This window comes from Octodon degus, unplaced genomic scaffold (genome assembly GCF_000260255.1).
Source record: "Octodon degus isolate 3935 unplaced genomic scaffold, OctDeg1.0 scaffold00010, whole genome shotgun sequence".
Lineage (NCBI taxonomy): Eukaryota > Metazoa > Chordata > Mammalia > Rodentia > Octodontidae > Octodon > Octodon degus.
The window spans coordinates 20,829,020-20,848,718 of record NW_004524586.1 but is presented as its reverse complement, the minus strand read 5'-3'; the positions used below and the strand labels follow the sequence as shown (position 1 = coordinate 20,848,718).

At 43.6% G+C, this 19,699-nt stretch overlaps 1 non-coding gene across 1 annotated transcript; it reads right to left on the bottom strand.

Moving 5' to 3' along the window:
- Positions 1-18,582: 18,582 nt before the first annotated feature.
- On the bottom strand, positions 18,583-18,714 carry LOC111815061. The gene has a single exon (XR_002819869.1). It is a non-coding gene; the product is annotated as a small nucleolar RNA SNORA1 (small nucleolar RNA).
- Between the last annotated feature and the right edge of the window lie 985 nt (positions 18,715-19,699).

The window sequence follows — 19,699 nt, the reverse complement described above, 5'->3', positions numbered from 1 at the left end:
CCATCTCACCAGCCCTATCTTAGCATTTCTTTATACACTGTATTTTATTTTATTGTCTTGCAGTACCAGGGATTGAACTCAGGACCTTGAGCTTGCCAGGCAGGTACTTTTGCCACTGAGCTATCTCCCCAGACCCTTTCTTAGCATTTCTTAAGGAGCTTCTCAGCACTTCCAAGAATTTTGTTTTTCAGGGGATCATGAAACTGCCTGAAATTAAATAGGACAGCACAGTTTTTCAGAGCTTCCCTCAAAATATGAAGTACCACTGCATTGTCAAAATTCATCTTCAGAAAAGTTTCAAAAGTAGTTATTTTATTCCCATTTTACAGATAAGGAAACCAAGGGAAGTCTTTTGTCACAGGTGAGGCTCAACTGCAGGCACTCTGACTCCTAAATCCAGGGCCCACAGAGTAAAATCTAATTTTGCTTTTACTTTTTTTCTCTCTGAGTGAAAGTATAGACTGTTTCCCCTTCTAATTCAGGTTGGCTCTTTTGTTTCAAGGCTTATAGGGAATCATAGCTGAATTCAGCTAACGCAATCCATGACACGGGGCCCCTGCTGTAGCCTGCGGTATGCCTGTGTCATGTGCCTCTGTTGCTCCCAAGGACCTCACTTGGGGCTGCAGGCTGGGAGCCAGAGGGCAGGGTGCTGGAACTTGTAGTAGCTTCCCTGAGATCTGTCTGCCTTGGAGGCTCACAGGGCTGGCTTCTGGGGAGAGTGACCCCTTCTGTGCCAGGAAGGACCTGCATCTGATTTAGCACTCCACTGCCACCATCTTGAAATTCTGAAACGTTTTTGAACAGGAACCTTACCTTTTCAGTTTGTACTGAGGCTGCAAATTGGATAGTCAGTTTTATATTCATTCTGGGACTCTGAACAACTAGATTCCTTCTAGTTCTCTTGAATGTCACTTCTTCATCTGTGAAATAGACATAAGATGATTTATTCTGCCAGTCTGTGGAGCATATGCCCACTCAGTTCTCAAGCCTGGGGCCAAGACAGGGATTGGTGTTAGATTATCCTTTAGCCTCTGCCTCTTCAGTGCTCATGGGAGTGATCAAAAGCTCAATCTTCTTTCAGAAGGAGGCTAGGGAGATGCAGTTCAGTCCAGGTCTTTTTCTTAACTCTCTACTGAGCCAATGTCCCAGGTCAGGAGGATCAAATGGAGCCCTAAACATAGATCATCAAGGATGATGTGTGTCTTGGCCAGAGGACTTGGAGATCAGCTATAGAGTCAGAATTATGTGGAGAGGTTTAAAGTTTGGGCATGTGCTTTGTTGGTTTTGAGAAGAAAGTAATAGAAAAATTCTTTCCAATTATGTGCATTTTTCCAACTGCAAGACTTTGGACATATTATTTCCAAACTCAGTTTTCTCTTGTGTAAAATGATGCCGTAATTGTAATTGTCTCTTAGGCTACAGTGGGTCTTAGACAGGAGAATGTGGGCCATACTCATGCTGCAGTGCCCAGCCTGTAGATGGCACTCGGTAAGTGTTAGCTGTTTCTTTATTTTCTTTTTATTACTGTGAGTTAATCAGTTAATCACGTTTATGCTGCTCACAAAAATCTGTTATCATCTACAGAATAACTGAAGGGTTCTGGTGAGGGCAGTTGCCACTGTAGGCTTGCCCAATCCATCTTGTCCCCTAACCCCATTTTCTTGCTCTGGTAATTCCTCTTAGTAGGTCAAGAGAGAATTCTGACCTCTGTGCCTCTCTCTGCCTGCAACACCTGGGGAGAGATCTCAGGTAGGACTGGGCTGCTGCCTGCCTTCTTGCCTGACCCAGAATCTTCTTTCTTGACTTTCACAGCAGCAATCAGTTTGCTCTGGACTTGTGATTTAGGTGAGCTCCTAATTCAGACAGGATTTTATTCCACATTTTATCCAAGGTGCTTAAAAGACACTTCCACCAGCTAGTTTCCAATGGATCTCTGTTGAACAAACTGAGGCTTGAAGCAAAAGGAACTTCTGCATATAGGTAGCACTGACCTTTTTCTCTTCCTTTACTTTTACTCTTTTCTTTCCCCTTCTTTATCCCTCCCCATCTTCCTTCCACTTTAACCATTATTAAATGTACAGCCTAGTGGCATCGAGTACACTTGGCTGTGCAGTCACCAGGCCTCTCTGTATCAGAGGAATCAGGGTGGATGATGTGGGTGGAGGAGGCATGGTCTTCTCTCTCTCCTCTCTGAGTTGTGCACACGCTCTCCCTGGCATTTCTGTGGTGCTGGCAGGGCACTGTTTCTTTTTTTTTCTTTTTTTTTTTTTTTTGGTGGAACTGGGGATTGAACTCAGGCCCTTGCGCTTGCCAGGGAAGTGCTTATTTTCCTGAGCCATCTCCCCGGCCCCAGAACACCATTTCTTTCTTTTTTAGAATAAAGATTTTATTTTATTTTCCATAAATTTATTGAGAAACAAATAGCAATGAGACAGTTTCAAACCAAACTGGTAGGACAGTTTCAATAATTAACACATTGGGTACATTCTTCCTAGTGGTTAATTGCTGTACAAGATGCAGACATGATATCCTACTTACAAACATCACTAGAACAAATCCCTCTGTTCATTAAGGGAATGTAACTGTATATCGATCCTAGCCATTTGAATACACAGATACAAAATGGACATTCATCTGCATCCCCTTTTTGTTGTTAAGTTCTGTTATTTGAATATTATAGGTGTGTAAGCTCAGCAAAATATTCTAAAAGAGTCCAGTAGCCCATAATAGCATTGGGTCTTCTGCTTGATTGGCAGTGTCAGAAATTGTTGACCTGAGTCCCCTACAGCTCAACATGGCTTTACTTCCTATATTTCGTTTTTATACTTTTCTGCTGGATGGTTAAGACCAAGGTAAGGCAGGACCTATGCAACAAGAGTTGTAGCTTTTGGGTCTGATAAGGTCAGTGAAATGCCCTCAGGATTTATTCTGAGATCCTGTTCCACAGGTTGTAGAACCTTTGTCAGTGTCAGCCATGTGGATGAGTCATGGCCATTGCTTGGCCAATGAACTTTTTTTTTTTTTTTTTTGGTGGCAGAACCAGGGATTGAACTCAGGTCCTTGTGCTTGCCAGGGAAGCACTTATTCCACTGAGCCATCTCCCCCAGAGCACCATTTCTGATACCTGCCATATCAGAATTTGAGTGGGTGGGGTGAGGGCCTTGAGAGGAGACACCAGCAGGAGAGACAGACTGACACTTCACAGAGAGGCACCAGGTCTTCGCTGGGTGCAGAGCCCCTGTCATGACTTGGAGGCCTGGCAGCAAGAAGCACCCTTTCCTTCTTGTTCAGCTGTAGCTTCTTCCTCTCCATATTCCCTAACCTACAATTGAGATGGACCAAGACATGACTCCTGGAAGGCCCTGGGGAGAAGGCATAGGCCATGAAGAAATGCATGCCAAGTGTCCAGGAGAAGAAACATCAGCTAGAGACAGAGGGGTTGGTGAGAGGCTCATGTGGTGTGCCATGGCCACGTGGCTGGGGTCCTTGGGTCAGGCCCAGGCAAAAGCTGGGATGCTAGCCTGGGACATCTGAGGTGAGTCAGCAGGTCAGTGTCCTTGTCTGGTTGGTGACCAAGAATCAGCTGCCATTTTTATAAATAAAAAGGGGAAAGGGGTTGAAGGGAGGGCGGGAGTGGGGGGAAAAAAGAGAAGCAAGACATACCATGTATAACTATGAATTCTGTATGATGAATGTTATCACTATATATTATCTAACATGTATCAATAAAAAATTTTTAAGACTGACAGAGGAAAATAACAAGGAAAAAAATAAGCTGTCATACAATAAAGCACCTCACACTGAACAGCTTAAGACAAAAACCATTATTTTATTTTTTTAAATTTTTAATTTTTTTTTTTTTTTTTTTTTTTTTTTTTGGCGGAACTGGGGATTGAACTCAGGCCCTTGCACTTGCCAGGGAAGCACTTATTCCACTGAGCCATCTCCCTGAACCCCTAAAAACTATTATTTTAAACAGTTTGTGTGAGTCAGGACCCCAGCATGGCTGAGCTGGGTGCTACTGGCTCAGGGCTCTCCCAAGACTGCAGAGAAGCTGCCTCCTGTCAGCTCCAGGCTCATGTGCAGCAGAAGGACATGGGCCTGGTGAGTCGCTGCTGGATCCTGGCAGGGGGCCTTAGTCCTCACCTTGTGGATGTGTCCTGAGCTGCTTCAGTGTCCTCCTTTGTGGCTGCTGGCTTCCCAGAGAGCAAGGGACCAGGAGAGTGAAGTGGAAGCAGCGGCTTGTCTGACCTAATCTGAGCAGTCGCATCCTGTCATTTCTATAACATACTCTTAGTGACAAAGGACAGCCGTATTTATGGAGGGGACATCATCAGGGCACATTGGAGTCACCCTGACACTGGCAGCCATTCCTGGATCAGCATCCTCACCTGGAGGAGCAGCTGAGTTTGCCCAACACTGAGAGTAAGGGAGATCCTGTGGGGAGGGTGGGGAGCACTATAGGACATGAGAGCTCAGGACAAGCCGGATGCGATGGGTCGGTGTAACAGGGTCAAGGGATACCCAGACAGCTGCTAAAACATCATTGCTCAAGGGTATGCGAGCCGTGTTTCTGGATGACATTGGTACTCAATCAATAAGAAGATCTGCTCCCACCAAGGTAGGTGGACACTGCCCAATCCATTGAGAGCCTGAATAGGACAAAAAGGGGGAAGATGAGTGAATTTTCTCTTCCAGTTTGAACTGGGACAGCCACCTTCTTACATCATCAGGCTTCCCAGCCCTAGGTCTCAGGCCTTAGGGCTGCACCAGACTGAGTCACACTGCTGGCTTCCAGCTTCTTGGGCATTAGAACTCAGGTGGACTTGTGCCTCTGGCTTTCCTGGTTCATTTTGGGGATGTCATATGGGGGCTTCTCAGTCACAGTAATCACAGGAGCAAATTCCCACAATAAATCCTCTTATGTGACAGGTTTGGGGCATGAATCTGTTGTCCCAGCTACCCAGGAGGCTAAGGCAGAATTGCTTGAGTCCAGGTGTTTGAGGCCAGCCTGTGCAATAGGCCTAATTTCTTAAAAACAAAAATGGTACAAACATCTACATAAACTACATACCCTACATCTACATACCCTCTCAGTTGTATTTATCTGAAGAACCCTAGTACAAAAGGATAAGACTAAATGTCTGAACTGAAGCATCATGTAAATGGAAAGTTACTCCAGTTTCTAAGACTTAATATAAAAATGATAGTGGAAATTACCTGTTCACATGTTGAGATGGTATTTGGGGCAGGATATTCGATGTTTTAATTAAAAATTTGCCTGTTTTCCTTTTCATTTGTTAATACTGACTAGTAAAAATTTGAAAACCTCTGTGGCTTAAAAAAATAATAATAAAAAAAAATTTAAGCACCTCCTTAGAACAAGCTAAGCTAAGCAGAGCACAGGGACCGCGGTTCAAACCCCCAGCACCACATGCCAGCCAGCCCCGCCCCCTGGTGGGCTGAGCTGGCCACACACAGACACAAAATAAATAAATAAATATTAAAAAAATAATAATAAAACCTCTGTGGCTGGTATTCTTGCAGCCAGTGCTGGCCTTGATTACAAAGCTTGGAGCACAGGGTTCTCATTTGTATCAGCGCAGAGCTTCCAGAAAACTCAGCGCACAGTAGGTGCTCCATACACGTGCAGGTGAGTGCTGGGGATGTAGTAGGTGCTGAAGGAATGGGGAGCATGCAGCCCAGCAGAAGGAGTCCCCCAGTAGATGGAGTCAGACAAACGTGGGTTTGAACCTGGCTTAAGTCCTGGGTAACTTCTGTGAGCCAGAGGTGCACATCTGCAAAGCGGGCTTGCTGGTCTGCTTAGCCCTGTCCCCTATTCTGAGATGTACTCACGGGAGGGCTAGTCATGGTGGCCTTTGGGTCTGTGCATGCTGGCTTCAGGCTGAAAGCAGCTCAGACTGGGTGCTGGGGTGAGGCTAAGGTGTAGCGACTCATGTGGACACGCGTGTTGTGGGCTGGGGCGGTTGCTAGTCATGCGCTGGCTGCTAGCACAAGCCTTCAAATTTTTTCATATTCCTGTTCTTTTTCTGTGCCCTACTGTGGTCCTGGCCCTGCTCCTTGATGGAAGCAATAGCTGCTCACTAATGGTTGAGAGTGGAGCAGCCTGCTTAGCATTGTCCTGTCCCTTACCCCAGCGTGGGGGACAGCTTGGAGGAGGCACCTTCTGCAGTGGAGACTGGTCCCAGGGCAGCACACAGGAGCATGCCAGAGGGGCAGTCTTCCCCAGCCTCTCTCGGAGCCCTCCCCAGGGGTCTGCCTCCCCCTACTCCCCTGTTAAGAACTAGTTCTGAGCTCCACATCCCATGTCTGTTTCTAAAAGGACTGGAGACAGACAAAAGGGAGCTGCATTTTCTGTTATCATGACACAAAATCCCTATACTTAATTAAAATGTGCCATGGCAACCAGTGAGGTATGTGTAGCTGGGTGCGTAGAGTGGCGGTCGCTGCTGAGGGCGATGCCCACGTGCCATCCCTTTGTTCCAGGCTCTGGGAGAGGTGAGAGTGCAGTGCCTTTTGTGAGTGTGGCCTTTATCTATAGTATGGGATGGAACTGCAAGGCCTCAGTGAGGCTGATCCTGTAGGCTTTTGGGTCAGTGTCTTGTCATGTGGGGCACCAGGAAATCCCAGAGCGGGCTTGACCCAGGCTATGTCAGCTGAGGACCATGCAGGGGACACGGGTGATTAGACACAGTACTGCAGGTGGAGGCCAGGGAGATGGCTATAAGACAGGGCAGAAGGACTTCACTAGATATATGAGATGAGAGTCCCTGTAGGGCTGAAGTGGAGGGCTGGGGTCAGAAAACTTTTGGGGAAGTTATCACCTTCATTGATAAAGGAGAAAGAAGAGTAGGAGCAAGGCTGGAGGTGAAGGAGGGGACGTTTCTGGTGGCAGGAGCAGCATGTGCTGAATCTTGGAAGTGACAGACCTTGGTGCAGAGGTGTGCACTGACCCCAGCTCCCATGCCATAAAGTGTCGGAGCCAGGGGAGCCATCAGAGAGGTTGGGGCAGGGTCTTGGAGGATCCTGGTGCCAGGCTGAGAGGCACGGTGACAATGCTGTGTGGGTGGAAGCTAGCATAGAAAGTTCTACGTGGATCAGTCAGGTCAGAGGTTGCTGAGCCTGGTGGCAGTCTGGTTGTGCTAGGAAAACTCAGATGAGTTTTCTGTCTCCCTGTGGGGCTGCAACTCTGGGACGGGTGGCCTCAGTGAATACACACACACACACACACACACACACACACACAATGGAAGGATAGAGTAATGTGCACTCAGTGGATGGCAATTCTGCAGGAGCCTGAGAAGGGGGCAGCTGAACATCAAGGGCACAGAACGAGTCTGGGAGTCAGGAATCATTCTGGCTGTGTGATATCTAGCCAGTCACTTAACCCCTCTGAGCTTTTCAGCTTGAGGAAAGGACACCATTTGCAGGAAGCATGTAACGGTTGGCACACAGCGTCCTCCAAGACCCTGCCCCAACCTTCCCCATATGACCCTTGTTACTAATTTAGAGAAACAGGAGAATAGAAGCCACTGAAAACAAGAACAAAACAAGAAACACCAAAACCAAAAACTAAACCAGAGCAGAACCCAGTGAAGTTCACTTCAATTAAAACCTATCAGTTTATTTTCCTCCAGGATTCTGGGGTCTTTGGGGCTGGCTGCCAGGAGAGAAGGGCCACTTTCAGGACACTTTCCTGATCACTAGCAGTAATAGAGAACCCAGGGATGCAGCAGTAAGACTCCTCTCCTGAAGCCAACCAAGTGCCTCCTCCAGAAAAAGGGTCTCAGGCTGAGATGTGAGTTGCCTGGGGCAGGGTTTTGTCAGCCTCGTCCCGTCCATGACTACTCTCAGCAGCCACCAGATACCAACAGAATGAGAGTGGAGAAGGGCGGTGTTGCCTCCATATGCCAGGTTCAGTGGCTTGAGCAGGTGTCAGGACATCCAGGCCAGCAGTGACAGCACTGGTTTCAGCCAAACTGTTAATCCACTGAGATTTGGGATCCAGGAGCATGAGGTCACTATAGGTCAGGAGCATAGGTCAGTACCCTAAATGAAAGTCATATTAAGGCCTCAAAAGGGCTCCAGATGCTTCTTGATTGCTTTTGAATTGCCTGCCTGGAGTATGGGGCTCCTGGCTGTGTGTCCCCCAACTCCTGGCTCATATCCTGAAAGGCACAGCTGGGCAGGGGACCCATAGTGCCAAATTGTGAGCCTAGAAACCTCAACTGACAGCTTATTGGTCCAGAGAGAGAATGCACCTCGGTACAAGGGCTGTTGCCTGAGGGAGATGGCTTTCCAGGATCGTTTAAAAGGCATCAATAGAGAGGCTGTACAGCCTCCAGGACTGTGATTTTTAGTCATTTATTCAGTAAGAGACTCTCCTTGCCCCATCCAATTTTATCCTCTATCTTATGGCTGACTTAGAAAGGAGGAACCCATTTTCTTTAAATAAATATGGGCTGTTGCATCCAATTGAAAGAGTTTAAAGTCTCTTGGGACTTCTCAGTTCCCTTGTGAGGCTTAGGACTTCGGGACAGAATTAAAACACTAAAGGCAAGAAGCCAGGAAAGAAGAGATGCTGATCCCTCCAGTTCCTTCAGGCTCCTGCAGGGCCGGTGGCAATCTGCCCACAGGGAGCCCATGCCACTGAGGGGAAATGGTCCAATTCAAGACTGGCTAGAAATTGGGCTCATCCACCAGCCATTAGGGAACTTTGCTAGATGAGAAAATGAGAACTTCTTGTAGTTGCTAATGAGAGCACCATTCTTAATTTGACCTCTTCTTGGCTGTGGGAGATGGACACTTTATTTGAAACTCAAGTGCCCACACTGAGAAGAAAAAGGAAGCCTGCTGGTGTGAGAAGGGGAGGCGCGGTGTCCTGTTCCCCTGTGGCCGCATGTCCATGCTGTGTTCTTGGTGTGTGGTCCCTAGAGCAAGTGCGAGTGCAAGGGGTGAGATGGGGTCACCAGCAGCACATGTCTGTTGGACAGGCAGTGATGCTCTTCCCTTTGTAAGATGGGCAATAATAGAATAACGGAGAGCTGCACGAAGGCCTTCTAACTCCTGAGCATTGGAAGAAAACTGCTCAGAGCAGCAGCAGAGGAATCTACATAGGTGTTTAGCATTACATTGGAATATTTTTTTTTAAACTCCAGCAATTAGTTGTTTCACACCCAGTGTGTAAGCCAGAAGGGCGTGCTCATGGGTCTGCCCATTCTTGGAGATACCAGCTTCGAATTCACCAACGCCAGCAGCAACAATCAGGACAGCACAGTCAGCCTGAGATGTGCCTGTAATCATGTTTTTGATGAAGTCTCTGTGTCCAGGGGCATCCATGATGGTCACATAATACTTGCTGGTGTCAAATTTCCACAGGGAGATGTCAATGGTGATGTCAAAGGAAGGAACCCTTCCCCATCTCAGCAGCCTCCTCAGATTTTTCAGTGGCTCTTTTGTCAATACCACTGCATTTGTAGATCTGATGGCCGGTGGTGTTGGACTTGCTGGAGTCCACATGTCTAATGACGACAATATATATATATATATATTTTTTTTTTGTCAGAACCAGGGATTGAACTCAGGCTCTTGTGCTTGCCAGGGAAGCACTTATTCTACTGAGCCATCTCCCTGGCCTCTAATGACAACAATATTAATGTGAGTCTTTTCCTTTCCTATGTTGGCTTTGATTTAGTGGTGGTTTTCACTACACCTGTGCTCTCACGGCAAACCCGTTGAGAAAAAGCTACATTGGAATAATTTGGCGATCAGGTTTATCGTTTTGGTCAAGTTGGTTGCCCAAAGTTGCTATGAGGGTGCAGCTCCATTAGATGAAGACATTAGCAATCATCCTTGGACTCAATCCACTGTAGATTAAAAATGTTCCAAGCAATAATTATAATTGCACCAGACATGTAGAGACTTTTTTCCTTGTCATTATTCTATAAACGGTAACATAGTTTAAAACTATTTATATAGCATTTACATTACATTAGGTATTATAGGTAATGCAGTGTTGGTTTATAGTATATAAAGGATATGTACAGGTTGCATGCAAATATTGCATTATTTTATATCAGAGATTTGAGCATTTGTGTTTTTTTTTTTTTTTTTTCGGAACTGAGGATTGAACGCAGGCCCTTGTACTTGCCAGGGAAGCACTTATTCTACTGAGCCATCTTCCTGGCCCCCCATATCTGTGGATTTTGGTGTCCCAGGGATGCAGAAATCAAGCCCCCTTAGATCATGGGGGATAACTGCAGGACTGAAAAGAAGTGAGAGGTTAAGAGAATTTGGGAGATGTGTGTTCTTGAACTTGCTCCAGAGCTATTTTGGCCACGAACTTTGTCTTTCACCTTTCTGAACTTCATTTTCCTGAAAGCTGAAATACAGATTCATGGTCAATATTATATTCAGGTCCAGGTTGGTAGGTCTAGTCTGGTGTCCACTCCCCAGGCTCTCATCAAGGCCCAGATCAGCTTCCAGAAAACCATTCTTTCTTTCTTTCCTTTTTTTTTTTAAGGCAGGGTCTTACTATGTAATCCAGGCCAACCTCAAACTCCCAACAATCCTACTGCCTGCGCCTCCTGAGTGCTGGGATTATAGGCATGTGCCACCACGATGACTTTGCCCTGCCCTGGCAGCCAAGGAGCAATTAGCCACAGATTAATATCAGCATCTATACAAATGTTTGTTGAGGATTGCATGCCAGTGACAGTTGCACAATTGTGTGTTTTAAGCCTGATGTATGCTGACTTAAACTGCCAGGTGGTTTTGTACCTGTCACAGACAATCCACCCAAACAAGATGTGAAAGATACTGTTTGACAGTAGCTTGGGACAAAGCTGGAGTCCAGCAGGGGAAGAGCGTGTGGAGGGGCACGTTAGTGGGTGGGTTTCATTTCTATTATGGCTGACTTACGAACACACGCATGCACACACCCACCCACGCACCAGTGCATAACATTCCAGGGCAAACTCCAGGCTGACCTCAGGCTTTTTGCCTTTCACCCTTCTGCGTGCATCGTACAACTGTGGTTGAGTCCTCTCAGAAACCTGGTGACTTCAAGCTCAGTGTTTTCAGAAAATAACGAGAGCTTCAAGCCCTAAATCATTTAAGAGAACTTCATGACTATTATTATTTTTTCTCCAGACTTATCTTCTTACCCAGCATCCATCCTCTGCCTCCCTGAGCCTCTCAAGAAGCCCTGAGATCTCTTTATGGTTTGGAGATGGAAGTCAGAGTCCCCTAGGCACATGGAGGTGTCACTCTTCTGCTGCTTGAATGTTCATTGAGTGACAGTTGCCCTCTCCTGAATGTTCACCCGGACCCACAGTGTGCCCCTACTTGAGAGAAGCACCAGAGTATCTCAGTCCTTAGATTTTTATCTGTCAGGGTTGGTAGGAGCCATTCTTTTTTTTTTTTTTTTTTTTTCTATTTGATGTATTTGGTGCAGGGTCTCACTCTTATGCAGCTCGGACTCATGGTGATCCTCCTGTTTTCAGTCTTCCCAGTGCTGGGAATACAGACTTGTGCCACCACACCCAGACTCCTTTGCTGGCTCATCACACCCCAGGGCAGGACTGGCATAGCATGCCCTACTGGGAATGGAACCCTGGTCCCTTGTTTGCCAAATAGGGGCTTAGTCTGCTGAGCTGCCATTCTGAAATAAAGCCGGCCCTGCCATTCTTAAATAAAGCATACTAGCTAATTTAAAAAGCTTTTGTTTTTTAAAGAGTAACTTTTCTACTTATTTAGTTCTTTGTTTTTCTTTTTTAACTATAGTCTTTATTTATTTATTTGGCACAGGGTCTTGCTATGCAGCTTGCACTTCCTGTCTCAGCGCTGAGATTACAGGCATGCGCTATCACATCTGGTTTTTTGGTGGCTGGCAGGGCACACCTGGAGTTCTGGAGCTGACATGGCATGTGTGCTGGGGATCGAACTTGGGTCCTTGTGTTGCCAGGCAGGCACTTACACCACTGAGCTACCGCCCCAGCCCTTATTTAGTTCTCTTATCTTCTCTGTATGTGTTCCTGTGGTTAAGAAGCTATCACAGTTCGTTGTATGTAGGAGGTTTGTCTTATATGACTTTTAAATGTAGATAATCTTTTTAAAATTTTTTTCACAATTCTATTTTATTTTATTTTTTGGCGGAACCGGGGATTGAACTCAGATCCTTGCATTTGCCAGTCAAGTGCTTATCCTACTGAGCCATCTCCCCGGCCCCTACAATTCTCTTTTAATAAGCACAATATTTAAAAGTTTTTTATTTATAAAAGCAAAATTCAAATAAGATGCAAGTGTCTGAAATTAAATATGAATATTTCCTTACCCCCTGCTTTGGTCTTACTCCCTAAATAACTATACTTAGTATATATTATTTGGTACATATTATTCTAGACTTCAAAAATATAAACTTCATGCACATCTGCATATCAACACATACACTGCATATATGGAGATTTTTTTTCTCTAAAAATGAGGTCATTTCATCAATAATAGGTTTTCAGTTCACTTTATTGACCCCACTATGTCATGGATGTATTTCCATTTCAGTTAATATATATTGACCTAATTTTAATGAGTGTAAAATCATCTATTTAGTCAATCACGTTTTCCCATAGCACGTGAGGCTGCGGCCAGTGCTCGTGAGCTGCCCTGGCACAACTGAGTCAGTGTCCCTGTGTACAGATCCCTAGAATAAGATAGACCTTTTAATGAAAGCTCCCAACCCTGCCCTGAGCCTTCCAGGACTGCTCCATAAATACTGGTTGATGACAATACTATGTGGTCATATTAATTAGAACAGGAAAAGGCCCATTAGGGCAACAAATGCGCATTCATAGGGCAAACTGGTTGTTGGGGAGGAAGACATAATACTTACTATTCTCATCTGTAAAAAAGCAAACCACAGTGAGTGTATTAAGCAGCAAGGTGCCATGTACTAGCATGTAAAATATTCCCAAAGGAGTGTTAGCTTGACAGCATGCATAAAGATACTGCATTAATGATAAAACAGAGGGACTATTTACACAGCATAGTTACTGAGAAAATATACAACTTGATCTAGATAAAGGATTTTACTATATAAATTATTGTAGCCTCTACTTCAGTCACAAACAGCCTTCAAGTTGGGCAATTGCCTTATAAAGAAAAGGAGAAGAGAACAGTTTCCAATTGTCTGGAATGAGCTTCAAAAACAGGCAACTCAGCTCTGATAGGACAATTTAAACTGCCCATCTCCTTATCTGATGTGGACATCATTTTTCAGAAGGGGCAACCAGCTCAAATTAAATAGTTCTCTTGCAGACAGTCTGTCTGTACCTCCCATCCCCACCTTGCAGGGTGCTGCAGGCCTCTGCTAATTTAAGAAGATTGGTCTGGGCAGTGGTAAAGTGAGATGAATAGAAACAACTTGAACAGAGAAAAAATGAATGATATTAAAAAAAGAATAATGGGAAGTCTGAAGCTGATTTGACATGGGAGACTATATGCCTGACTGGTTGATTGTCTCACAAACCCTTTTGAAACCCTGGGCCTTATTTACAAATGATCTTCACTGTGGACCAAGAGTTCAACAGGAAAAGTAATGAGCAAAATCTCCGCGCTGGCCTGAGCCAAATAGGGCCATAGCGCCATTACAAGAAGAGGTGAGAAAGAGCGTCTCAGGACCATTTTGATTAAATTGTCATGCTTCAGGTTGGGGCTGGCTAGCCGATCGACTCAGGTGCATCCAGGACTTGCCGGGTCCTCCTCTGGCTGTCACCATTTCACTTGGACGGAGTGAGCTCAGCTGCAAGGAGAGGAGGGGCCTGTCCTTCCTGATGACTGAACAGCTGAGCAGCTGAGCTGTGGGCTGTAGAAAACACAAGAGCATAGATGACTCCAGGTACAGGGTCTTGCTACACAGCTCGGAATTGTAGTGATCCTCTTGTCTCAGCCTCCCCAGCTCTGGGTTTATAGGCATGTGCCACCATGCTTGGTTTAGGTGGCTTGGTATGCAGTACTGGGGATCGAACCCGGCAGGTGCTTAGCCCGCAGAGCTACATCCCCAGCCCCTCCTTTTTTTGATGGGCTACAGGGTGTGACAACGCAGAGTCTGCCCTAAAATTCTTGTCTATCTCTGTCTCTGTCTCTCTACCTATTGACTGTAGAAACATTAAATTTTTAAATAATCTGAAATTAAGGGAAAACAACTCCCATCTTACCTAGATTCACTACTTGGCCCCATTTTGCTACATTTGCTTCACCTTTGCAGTTCCTCCTCTATTCACAGGGATTGTATTGTGTATTTCCGGAGAATAGGGATATTCTTTTGCACACCACAGTGAGGTTATCAACATTGGGAAGTGTAGCGTCTATTAATGCTTACTATCTGATGCACAATTCCCATTCAGATTATTACAATTTCCCAGTGAGGTCCTTCACAGCAGGTTTGTCTGTATCCCCCAACCTCATGGCTTCTTTGGATGCAGGATTGTGCCAAGGATCATAATTGCATGCATTTTCCTGTCTTTTAAATCTGGAAGGTTTCTTCAACCTTTCTTTGCCTTTTATAACCTTGATACAGATGCTCCTCAAGTTGCAACAGCTGTGGCTCCTCTAAGTGCAGCAAATGCAAAAAATATTGAAAGTAAACCAATGCATTTAGTACACCTAACCACAAAACATACACTTTAGAATATGGTCATTTCCCCTTGTGCTTATCAGCTCAGGAGGAGGTAAGGCCACTGCTATTCCCCAGCATTGCCAGAGCATCATACTGCATATGGGTAGCCCAGAAAAGGTTGGGATTCAAAAAGCTACAATTTTTATTGATAACATGGAGCTTTCCCACTAGAAGGAAGTCAAAGCAAAACAAAATAAAATAGTAAGTCGAACCATTATAAGTTGAACCATTGTAAGTCAGGCACCCCCTGTATTTTTGAAGGATAAAAGTCATAGTTTTTTTTTTTTTTTGGTGTGTGTGTGTGTGTGTGAAATGTTTCTTCATGATTAAATTAAGTTTATATGTTTTCAGCAGGAAACCATAGATGTCATATGGTCATTGATCATATCAGGAAGCACACGAGGTTGATTTATCTCACAACAAGTGAAATTTATTTGGATTAGCATGAAGTAGGTAAAGTGTCTGCCATGGATAAATTACTATTTTTCCTTTATAATTATGTAATAATCTAAATCTTACAAATATTCTGTTCCCCACTAAACTTTCACCCAATAATTTTAGCATTCATTGATGTATTTCACATGTTTTTTACAGTTAGTAAAAATAATTACTAAATTTTACAGCTAGTAAAAATAATCTGGATACAACAGCCAGATTCCTGGAGATGCTGCTGTTGGACATAATTCTGGACGACCAGATTGGATCCAGCCAGACCAGAAAGAAGCCAGCTTCCCTGGAGTTGATTAGAATTTGTCCAGCTTTTCCTTGCTTCAGGCCATGACGGTCTTTTTTTTTTTTTTCTTCTTCTTCTTCTTCTTTTTTTTTTTTTTTTGGTGGAACCAGGGATTGAACTCAGGCCCTTGTGCTTGTCAGGGAAGTGCTTATCCCACTGAGCCATCTCCCTGGCTCCCATGACAGTCTTCTTCCAAGTGGCGCAGGCTGTTTTGTGATAGAACCAAGGGCAAAACACAACCTTTTTTTAGCCATTTGTCAAATACAGAGAGTCTGCTCTGAGTCAGGCTCAGTTTAAGGGAATATGAAAAAACAAAAAAATTACTTAGTCCTTGCTCAGAGGTTGGTGGGAAGACAGTTATGGGGACAGGGTATGGATCAAAGGGCAGATTTTTGGAATTGATAAAACTCTTGAAGACATAGGCATGAGGCAAGGGCTTTCTGAACAGAACCTCAATTGTTACATAATACCAAGTATCAACAAATGGGATTATGTCAAATTAAAAAGTTTCTGCACAGCAAAGAGAGAAGAGAAAATTTACAGAATGGAGATTTTCTTTCTGATAATCAGAAAAGAAACTAAAACTTTAGTTTGGAGAGTCAGGGGATCTTTAAAATAATTTGAAAACTATGGATTGCAGTTGTACATACTGGCATACAAGCAGACGGACTTACATCATGTAAAATCACCCAGAGAGTGTAGAGTGATGATTTTGTCTAATAAATATGAGCATCCTTTCCCTTTCTGGGGAAAATACTTTGCCAATTGATTTTTGGATAGAGGACTAATATCTAGACTATATAAAGAACTAAAGAAAAATCAGACCATCCCAAAATAAAAGATCCAATCAAAATATAGATACATGAAATAAATAGGCACTTCTCAGAAGAAGCATGAAGGCCAATAAACAGACGAAAAAGCATTCAGCATCTTTAGCCATTAAAAAATGCAAATCAAAAAATCACTGAGATACTACCTTAGTCCACGGAAAATGGCCACTGTCAGGAACTCAAAAACAACACATGCTTGTGAGACTGTGGTGAGAAAGGAACCCTTCCACATTGTTGTTGGAAATATACACTGGTACAACCACTAAGGAAATTAGAATGGAGATTCCTCAAAAAATTAAAACTAGAAATTTCATTTGACCCAGCTATTCCTCTTCTGGGTATCTTAAAGTCATTGTATTACAGTGGCTTTTGGGATTACCGGTATGCACTACCATACCTGGTACAGCCAATTTCCCTCTATGGTTTACATTTTGTATACAGTGATCCATGCACACCCGTGTTTATAGCAGCACACCTCACAATAGCTGAATCTTAGAAGCAGCCTGTGTGCCCATGAACAGCTAAATAGTGCCTATGCACGGTGGAATGCTGCTCAGGAAATCCTGAGTCCTCTGTAGGAACATGAATGTGTTTTGAGACCGTAGCGCCAAGTGAAATAAATCAGACACAGAAATTTAAATATCACATTATTTCTCTAATAACAGAGACCCAAAATATAAAGAGCAAAATAAAAGAGGTGGAAAGAAGCAAGGAGGTAGGCTCTGGGGAGATGGGCAGGAGATCAGAAGAAGGAAGGAGGGGTGTGGTGAGAGGGGAGCCCAAGGCAGAAAGATGACCATGTGAATACCACAGCCCCAAGTTGAATGTAATTACTATTTGTTGCAGACATATACTAATTTTTTTTTTTAAATTCAGGCTTTAGGGGAGTTGAGGACAACTTCACAGAGGAAGTGTCTTATTCTGAAATAATTAGCAATTCATGGAAGTTGCAAAGCTGATACAGGAAGGTCTCATACTCTATCTAGTTTTTAATTTTTTTTTGAGATAGGGTCTCACTATGTAGTCCAGTCTGGTCTCTAATTTGTGTAGGCCTGCATCAGCTTCCTGAGTGCTGGGATTGTAGGTGTACACCACCATATGTGGTACAGCCAGTTTACCTCTATGGTTTACGTTTTGCCTACAGTACAATAGCAAAGTCAGGAAAATTCACATTAGGACAGTGGGCATTATCCTATGCTATTTATCATATCTATGCTTCTGTATCCACTATCACTATCAAGATACAGAACTATTCCAGCACTGTTGATGAAACTATTCATGACATGTGCCGCCATATGAACTATTCTGTCGAATGTGCCTCTTCAGAGTTTCCGTCCTCTCAACCCCTCCCACCTTCTCTGGTGAGTGATAGCCACCAATCTCTTCATTCTCGCTTCAAGAATGTTTTAGAAAGGAAATCATGCTTTTGGCGAACTTTTGAGATTGGCTTCTTCTTTTTTACTCAACACAATGCCCTTGAGATAGATTCAGTAGCCTACTCCTTTTCTTCCCTGAATCATACTTCATGGTATAAATATACTGCAGTTGGTTTAACCATTTACCCTTTGAGTGACATTTTGGTTGTTTCCAGTTTGGGGCTATTACAAGTAGAGTTGCAATGCATAATTATGTATAGGGTTTAGTGAGGACATCACTTCCATTTCTCTGGTATAAATGTCTAACAGTGTAATTGTTGGGTTTTGTGGTAAGTGGTACTTGTTGGTTTCAGAATTGTTATGTCTTCATGATAGATGGACTTTTTTTGAAATTAAGTAAATTTTATTTTAATGAAATTTCATGTGATTTAATACTCATTAGGGTCACTTTAATGAGGCTGTCTTCAGAGTAGCCCTTTTTGAAAGAGCTGAAGCTTAATCTAGCCATCTCATCTGCCTTGCCACAATTCTTCTATCTCCACTTGAATTATGGACTTTGACAACTGTGGTTGTATATCCAATTTCATCCAGCAATACATTTTTGGAGCCTAGAATTTGAATTGTACATAGTATTGGTATTTTGGCACATGACCTAGATTTTGTATCATTCCTTAACCTTTTATTTCTAATACTGAAAGCCTTTTTTCAGTCAGTATTAGGCAAAATGTTATAGGCCTCGTTGTCACCACTGCAAATATTTATTGGTTTTTTTTTTTGGTTTTTTTTTAAATTTTTATTTATTTATGTGTGTGTGTGTATGTGTGTGTGTGTGTGTGTGTGTGTGTGGCCAGCTCAGCCCACCAGGGGGTGGGGCTGGCTGGCATGTGGTGCTGGGGGATTGAACCGAACCGCGGTCCCTGTGCTTTGCTAAGCTTGTTCTAAGTAGGTGCTTTAGACCACTGAGCCATCTCACCAGCCCCAAATATTTATTGTGATGAAAGCATGACCTGTGTCTCAATTTTAGCCACATTGACCAATTCTGGACACCAATCAACAGTGCTCATTCTAATCCAGAATGAGGCTTCATAGATGGACATTTTTATAAGTGTGCAATACAGCTCTTTGTGCCGGGCAATTTTCTCTGCTATGGTATCAATATAACCATCCCTACTCTCATTTTATTGATATCTGTATAAGTACTGCATGCTAACCAATTGCACCACTGGAGCATGCTTTCTTTTTATTAATATATGGATGGTATATATATTTCCATCTTTTATATTTAACACATATGATATATACGTGAATGTATTATATGGTAAATACATATCTCACTATTCATGAAATGATTTCTTACAGACAATATGTAGTTGGTCATTTTTTTTTTTAGCGGAACTGGGGATTGAACTCAGGCCCTTGAGATTGCCAGGGAAGCACTTAGTTGGTCTTTTTTTTTTTTGGTGGAACCGGGGATTGAACTCAGGCCCTTGCACTTGCCAGGGAAGCGCTTATTCCGCTGAGCCATCTCCCCGGCTCCTAGTTGGTCATTTTTTGTGTCTTGGCATTCTCTGTCTTTTAATTGATGTGTTTAGAGCACTTACATTTAATGTGTTATTGCTATGTTAAGAATAAGTCCAATACTTTATTATTTGTTTAGTGCTTGCTCTCTTTTTTCATTTCCTTTTCTTTTTCTCATCTTCTTGTGGGTTGCTTTAATGTATTTCAAGACACTATGTTGAATTTTGAGTGTTCTAGATATGCAGATTTTTTTCTTTATCACTGAGGATCAAACCCAGGAGTATTCTATCAAGGAGTTACATGCCCAGCCTGTTTTGATTTTGAGATGGGATCTCTTGAAGTTGCCTGGGCTGGTCTTAAACTTTAGAGCTTCCTGCCTTAATCTCTCAACTAGCTGGTATTACAGTGTGTGGTACTGTGCCTGATTAATTTTTTAAAGTGGTTAGGATCAGTCAGATAGCTCAGAGAACTAAAGTGCCTGCTTAGGCAAGTGCTAGGGAACTGGCTGGGGTTTGATCCCCATGCCGTGCTGGCCCCACCCCCAGTGTGT